The sequence below is a fragment of the Cydia amplana genome, chromosome 21, assembly GCF_948474715.1.
Source record: "Cydia amplana chromosome 21, ilCydAmpl1.1, whole genome shotgun sequence".
NCBI lineage: Eukaryota > Metazoa > Arthropoda > Insecta > Lepidoptera > Tortricidae > Cydia > Cydia amplana.
The window spans coordinates 8,667,038-8,673,292 of record NC_086089.1 but is presented as its reverse complement, the minus strand read 5'-3'; positions in this window follow the sequence as shown (position 1 = coordinate 8,673,292).

The window sequence follows — 6,255 nt, the reverse complement described above, 5'->3', positions numbered from 1 at the left end:
GAAACCGCGCCATCTTGTTTACATAGACAACGTTCTAGTGACGTCAGTCATCGCTATATAGCGGCCGTAATATGACGGCACCGTTTTCGGAGGAATCCAAAGCTTAACCCCGAGACTGTCGGCTACAGCTATAGTTCGTTTTTTTAGCATTAGAAAGAAGGTAGGCGATCTTGACATGTCTTTTAATTGAAAAACGCTTTTTTAAAATCAGTAACTATTGTTTATGAAAGCTGAAGACTATAATTGATCGTATTAAATTCATAATTGTTACATATTTGCCGCGACTTATTTTTAAAACGTGTTTTTCAATTAAAAGACACATCAAGATTGCTTACCTTTTTTCTAATGCTAAAAAAAAACAAACTATAGCCGCCCACACATCTATCTTGCCAAGAAAAATACTATTTCATCATCATCATCTTCCTCGCGTTTGTCCCGGCTCATGGTAGCATGGGGTCCGCTTGGCAACTAATCCCAGGAATTGGCGTAGCGTAGTTTTTACGAAAGCGACTGCCATCTAACCTTCCAACCCAGAGGGTAAAGGCCTTATTGGGATTAGTCCGGTTTCCTCTCGATGTTTTCCTTCGCCGAAAAGCGACTGGTAATAAATATCAAATGACAGAAAAATACTATTTTGATTTGTCAAAATAAATACTCAAATTAGAATGCAGTAGATCTTTATATAGGCTTCTGGGCAGCTAGAGGTTTGAATTTTGATTTGTAAATAAGATGCATTGGGTTTCGTGAACGGGATAATAACGAAAATATCAAATATTTTCTAAACTCAACTATAGGTATTAATTATCTTCTAAACTCAACTACAGGATGAGGCCGGTTACTATATATGGGAGACCCCATATAAATTTAATATGGAAGCATAACGACTTATCTCAGTTGCGTCCAAGTTTCCTAGATTGTCATGTAAACTAAATATATGATAAAAAAAACCGGCCAAGTGCGAGTCGCACTCGCGTTCCTACAGTTCCGTATATTAAGTCCGACTCACGTTTGACTGCACATTTTATAAGCGTTCCGTTTTTTCCTTTTGAGGTACGGAACCCTAATTAGTTGTACGAATGAAAATGGACTGTTGAACAGTCGCCATTTGGGTAACTGAACACGCCTCTATTGTCAAGGCGTTAGAGTACGTGTTCAGATATTTTTAAGCGCCTCGGCCGCTTCGATATATTAGATGGCGACTGTGCAGTTAAGATCAGAAGTAACTAAACGGCCAAGCTGTTCCATTTCTATATAACTTTCCTTTTTGTCTTCAGTGGCGATGTGGCCCTTTCGGCCGCGACACGACCGTTTCCTATACTAAGCAGACACTGGTCACTACAGTGTTTCTTTTCTAAGATCACATATTTGACAGTTATGAATTCACCCTTATAGATATGAAGCTAAGATCTACCGTTTAACTGATAGCCTTAAAGTCTTATATATAAGGGTCAATTTGTAACTGTCAAATATGTGATGTTAGAATAATTTCACTGTATGTCGGCCAAATTGTGTCATGCTAAAAAAACGTGTTCGAATTTTGTTGAAAACCCACAGATTAATGGTTCCAACTGTCAGGAACCCATCTGTGGTTTATGTTTATTTCCTTTTGGCGTATCTAAATTTTTTAAACTATTTCTGAAGCATTCCATGTGCTGTCCCGTAGGAACGCATTATACTTCATGTGTTAGAATTTTTTTTCGCTATTTAAAGCTGAAGCTTTAATACAATCGTGAATAGTATTTTCTGGGCATATTATTGGCCATTTGTCACAGTAAAAGTGACTCCTATACCTGCAATTGCAAATCTTAAGAGATTCGCGTTTGTACGGGAATATGGAAAACATTTTCATGGACCGTTCCTTCTGCGTAAATCTTTGCGCGTTTGTTCTTGATACATCTATGTCGTACTGTTGACGACGTCTGTTTGTAGCTGCTAATCTCTTCAATCCGGAGAGTAGCACCATCATGCCCACTGCAGAACACCTGGTACTCCTAAATATTCTTTCCTTTCATCTAGTTTATAATGAACCCTTGGTGACTTGACGGACATCGCGGGATTTGCGGGTCTGGCTAGGGCTATTCGTTTTTTGTTTACCAACATGCCCGTTGCAAAGCACCTGGCACTCCTCGCCGCGTGGCACGTAATATTCTATTCCTTTCATCTAGTTTATAATGAACCCTTGGTGACTTGACGGACATTGCAGGATTTGCGGGTCTGGCTAAGGCTATTAGTTTTTTGTTTACCATCATGCCCGCTGCAAAGCACCTGGCACTCCTCGCCGTTTCATGGACCGTTCCTTCTGCGTAAATCTTTGCGCGTTTGTTCTTGATACATCTATGTCGTACTGTTGACGACGTCTGTTTGTAGCTGTTAATCTCTTCAATCCGGAGAGTAGCACCATCATGCCCGCTGCAGAGCACCTGGTACTCCTAAATATTCTTTCCTTTCATCTAGTTTATAATGAACCTTTGGCGACTTGACGGACATCGCGGGATTTGCGGGTGTGGCTAAGGCTATTAGTTCTTTGTTTACCATCATGTCCGTTGCAAAGCACCTGACACTCCTCGTCGTGTGGCACGAAATATTCTTTCCTTTCATTGAGTTTATGATGTACCCTTGCCGACTTGACGGACATTGCGGGATTTGCGGGTCGGTTTCTAAGGCTATTTCTTAGCTTTTTTTAAGGCTATGCCTTGGACTGCTCCTCGCCGTGCGGTACGAAATATCTTTCCTTTCATGCAGTTTATGATGTACCCTTGCCGACTTGACGGACATTGCGGGTCGGTTTCTAAGGCTATTAATTTCTTAGTTTTTTTTAAGGCTGCCTTGGATTGCTCCTCGCCGTGCGGTACGAAATATTATTTCCTTTAATGCAGTTTATGATGTACCCTTGCCGACTTGACGGACATTGCGGGTCTTAAGACAAATTTTTTTTCTTTGAATTTTTAAGACTATGCCTCGTTTAGTTTAACCACGCCTATTAGAGACGCGTTAATGGCTCTCGGATGGTTAGGCAAGTCCACCCTGGATTCTGGCCTCGCCTCCACCAGCAGGACCACCGCCATCAATACCAGCAGACTGTTTTGCAGCATTTTGCAGTCTTTGATAGTCGTCACGATTCAGTAGCTGCGAATGAAACGAATAAAAATATTAAATTCAGTCATAAAAGAGGCGCTTCATCCTTGGAAGGAATGCGCAGAAGTATAAAAATGCAGAAAATAATTAATTTAAATATTCCATACTTACATAGAGTACGGAGCATGATGTTGAGGTCTTTGCTTTGGAGGTGCTTGGTCACAGTGTTGCTCTGGAAGAACTTGTTTGCCGACTTGACGGACATTCCGGGTCTTAAGGCTATTTTTTTTTAGGGCTATGGTCGTTTTGTTTAACCACGCCTATTAGAGACGCGCTAATGGCTGTCGTTTACGAAATAAAGGATTGAAACGTTCAAAAGAGGGGCATTCGAGAAAGGTGTGGGGTACGTGTATACTAGTTAGATCTTAATAAAATTTCAAGTTGTTCCCCAGTTGGTTATATTGCTTTAGCTGGCCTAAATAAGAACCCAACTGTGGATTTTCGAATTTTTAATACCAATCGTATTTCCGTTTTTGACAGATAAATCCTTCTGGTCAAAAACATATTTCCGAGAAATTAATTCATTAATTTTCTCTTCAGGCACGAAATCGCCTGAACTTATTTTTCAATGCAAGCTTTAACAGTCACTTACTGTACAGCTGTATGTAGCCTGTGTTTGGTTTTTCAACGTTTAGTTATATAGCATATAACTATATACTCGAAGACATATTTTCGAAAAGTCTGTTTTTTAAAAGGCGCATATGTTGAAATGAAAATTGACAGTTAGAGAGACTTCGCTGCCGGTTTCCACTGTCCCCCCCGGGCGTAGTTGTATTCCCCTATGTTTGGTTTGCTTACATTAACCTGGACTGTGGTAGTGTTGATTGAACTTTTACCGTGAATTGAGAAAATTTACATTTTCACCGATCGTATTTCGGGGTTTTGACAGATATATCCTTCTAGTCAAAAAAATCCTAAAATTATTTCACTTCATCTTATTTCCAATGCGCGCTTTTTCAGTTACAGAATCTTTACAGCTAGTTTTACGGTTCACTCAGCTGTATAATTATATGTAAAGTTAATAATTATTATACTTGAAAAACATTTCAGATCATTCTGAACACGACGCCAGCTTAGTTACTTCTGCTGTTGACTGTTGTCTCTAAAGTATAAATAGTTATCATAACATGGCAATATAATATTACCTATCCTCATCTCATAAGGCCCAGCCATGTAAGAAAAAAAGCCCTGAAATTCTAACCTATAACGTAGGAAATATAGTTGAATTTGCTTTGTTTGAATGTTGTACGAAACATAAGTACAAATGCAACTGGTAATTATTTGAATTTCATCAATCTTCATAAGCAATAGGTATAGGTAAAGCCGTGAGCCTTTCGAAGTTAACGCCTCTTTAATTGCCACTATGTACCTAAGTAGTACATATTTGAGAATTTCGAAACCCCCAAACGACCCCAATGCACCTTTTGACATAAGGTAATGACGATAAAGTACAGTCAATGGTAATAACCAAAGAACAATCAAACAAGATGAATCCTCTAACGATATAACCGCGCGTTTTATATCAATATTCTCATGTTCACCACGATAATTAGTTATTACAATAGAGTTAGACCAACAAAAGTCTGCAGCGATTTTGATAGCCCACGCAGAGCAAGTGTTATTTATACGTCATAAATTCATAGAAGTTTGACGTTTAAAATAACACTTGCACTTCCTGCACTATCAAAATTGCTGCAGACTTTTCCTGGTCTAACTTTACTTACACTGTGGATAATGTGTAACTTTGATCAAAAGTTTCCTGAGGGCTCTGAACCGGTTTATTTCAGTTGATCACCAGGGGAATGGTGGGTCAAATAAAATTTTCGAAACCAGTCTTGGATGACATTTATTGAATATAACCTTTTTTAACCGGTTATTCGAAACGGATTTGGAACGAAACCGATTGAAATATGGATTTCTATCAGAGAAGGGTCCTTATGCACATGTAGCATAAAGACTCTTCTCTGAAGAAAAGCCACAAATGGTTGTACGTCAAATATGTATGTAATAACGGTTTGTAAATGTAACCGGTATCCGAGCTTTGACTCAGGTATACTGTACAAGTTACCATCAAATAGATAGTGCAGCCAAGTATACGGTGGTAGTAAATATAGCTGGTCAACCAAATCTTGTCAGTAAAAAAAGGCGCGAAATTCAAATTTTCTATGGGACGATATCCCTTCGCGCCTACATTTTTCAAATTTGCCGCCTTTTTCTACTGTCAGGATCTGGTTGACCAAGTATATTATGTGTGGCCGTTACTATATTTGACGCTGACTGTACCATTTCCCATTTACATTAAAAAATATTGTAATTCTACCAAAAAGGTACCTTTTTTCTAACGATGCATTTATATTTATAGTCTTCCTGGGTGAAATTCACTATTTTCAATCGAAATTTGCATTTTTTCAAATATTTTTCACACGTATTATTATTTGCATGGAATTGTTGAAATTTTGCATTGCACTAATTTAAGTGTCTTTATCCTTACTACGTGACGTGGTTATTATCAAATACTATTGTTACATAGAGACTGAACTAGAATTCCAACTTAATTGCAAATTCAAATACTATATACGTAAACCAAATCGACCTTGTGCGTTTAGAACAGGGTTTAAAATCAAATGTCACCTCTATTTTGCCTTTTGTACAATCATTCCCAATATATTTGTATATCGCACTTACGTATGTAATTTAAATTTTATAGTTCAATCAACCTTTGCTGACTGTTCATGAATGAACCATTCCTGCCTCTCTCTTAAAGTGTCATCCCATTTCAAATAAACCTTAATTAATTTGCAATATAGAAATGCCCTTTTTCCTACTTTTTTATGAGTTTTTTGTTTATTTTTTTTTTCAAAGAAATTGTATCTATTTTGGAGTTTTACTGCTAAAATCTGTTTTTATGTCTTGTATACTAAAATGTCAGTTTGATTTGACAGATTTATTTATTGGACCTATTGGGGTAGTTGAACCATAGTTGAACAGTCATTTTAGCATATTAAAAAAACAAGTTTATTGCTCTTTTCGTATGTTAATCTCCAGTGGGCCGATTTTTGAATTTCGATCGCTCGATTTCGTCACTCGAAAATCGGTGGAAAACGGCGAAATGCTAATTTT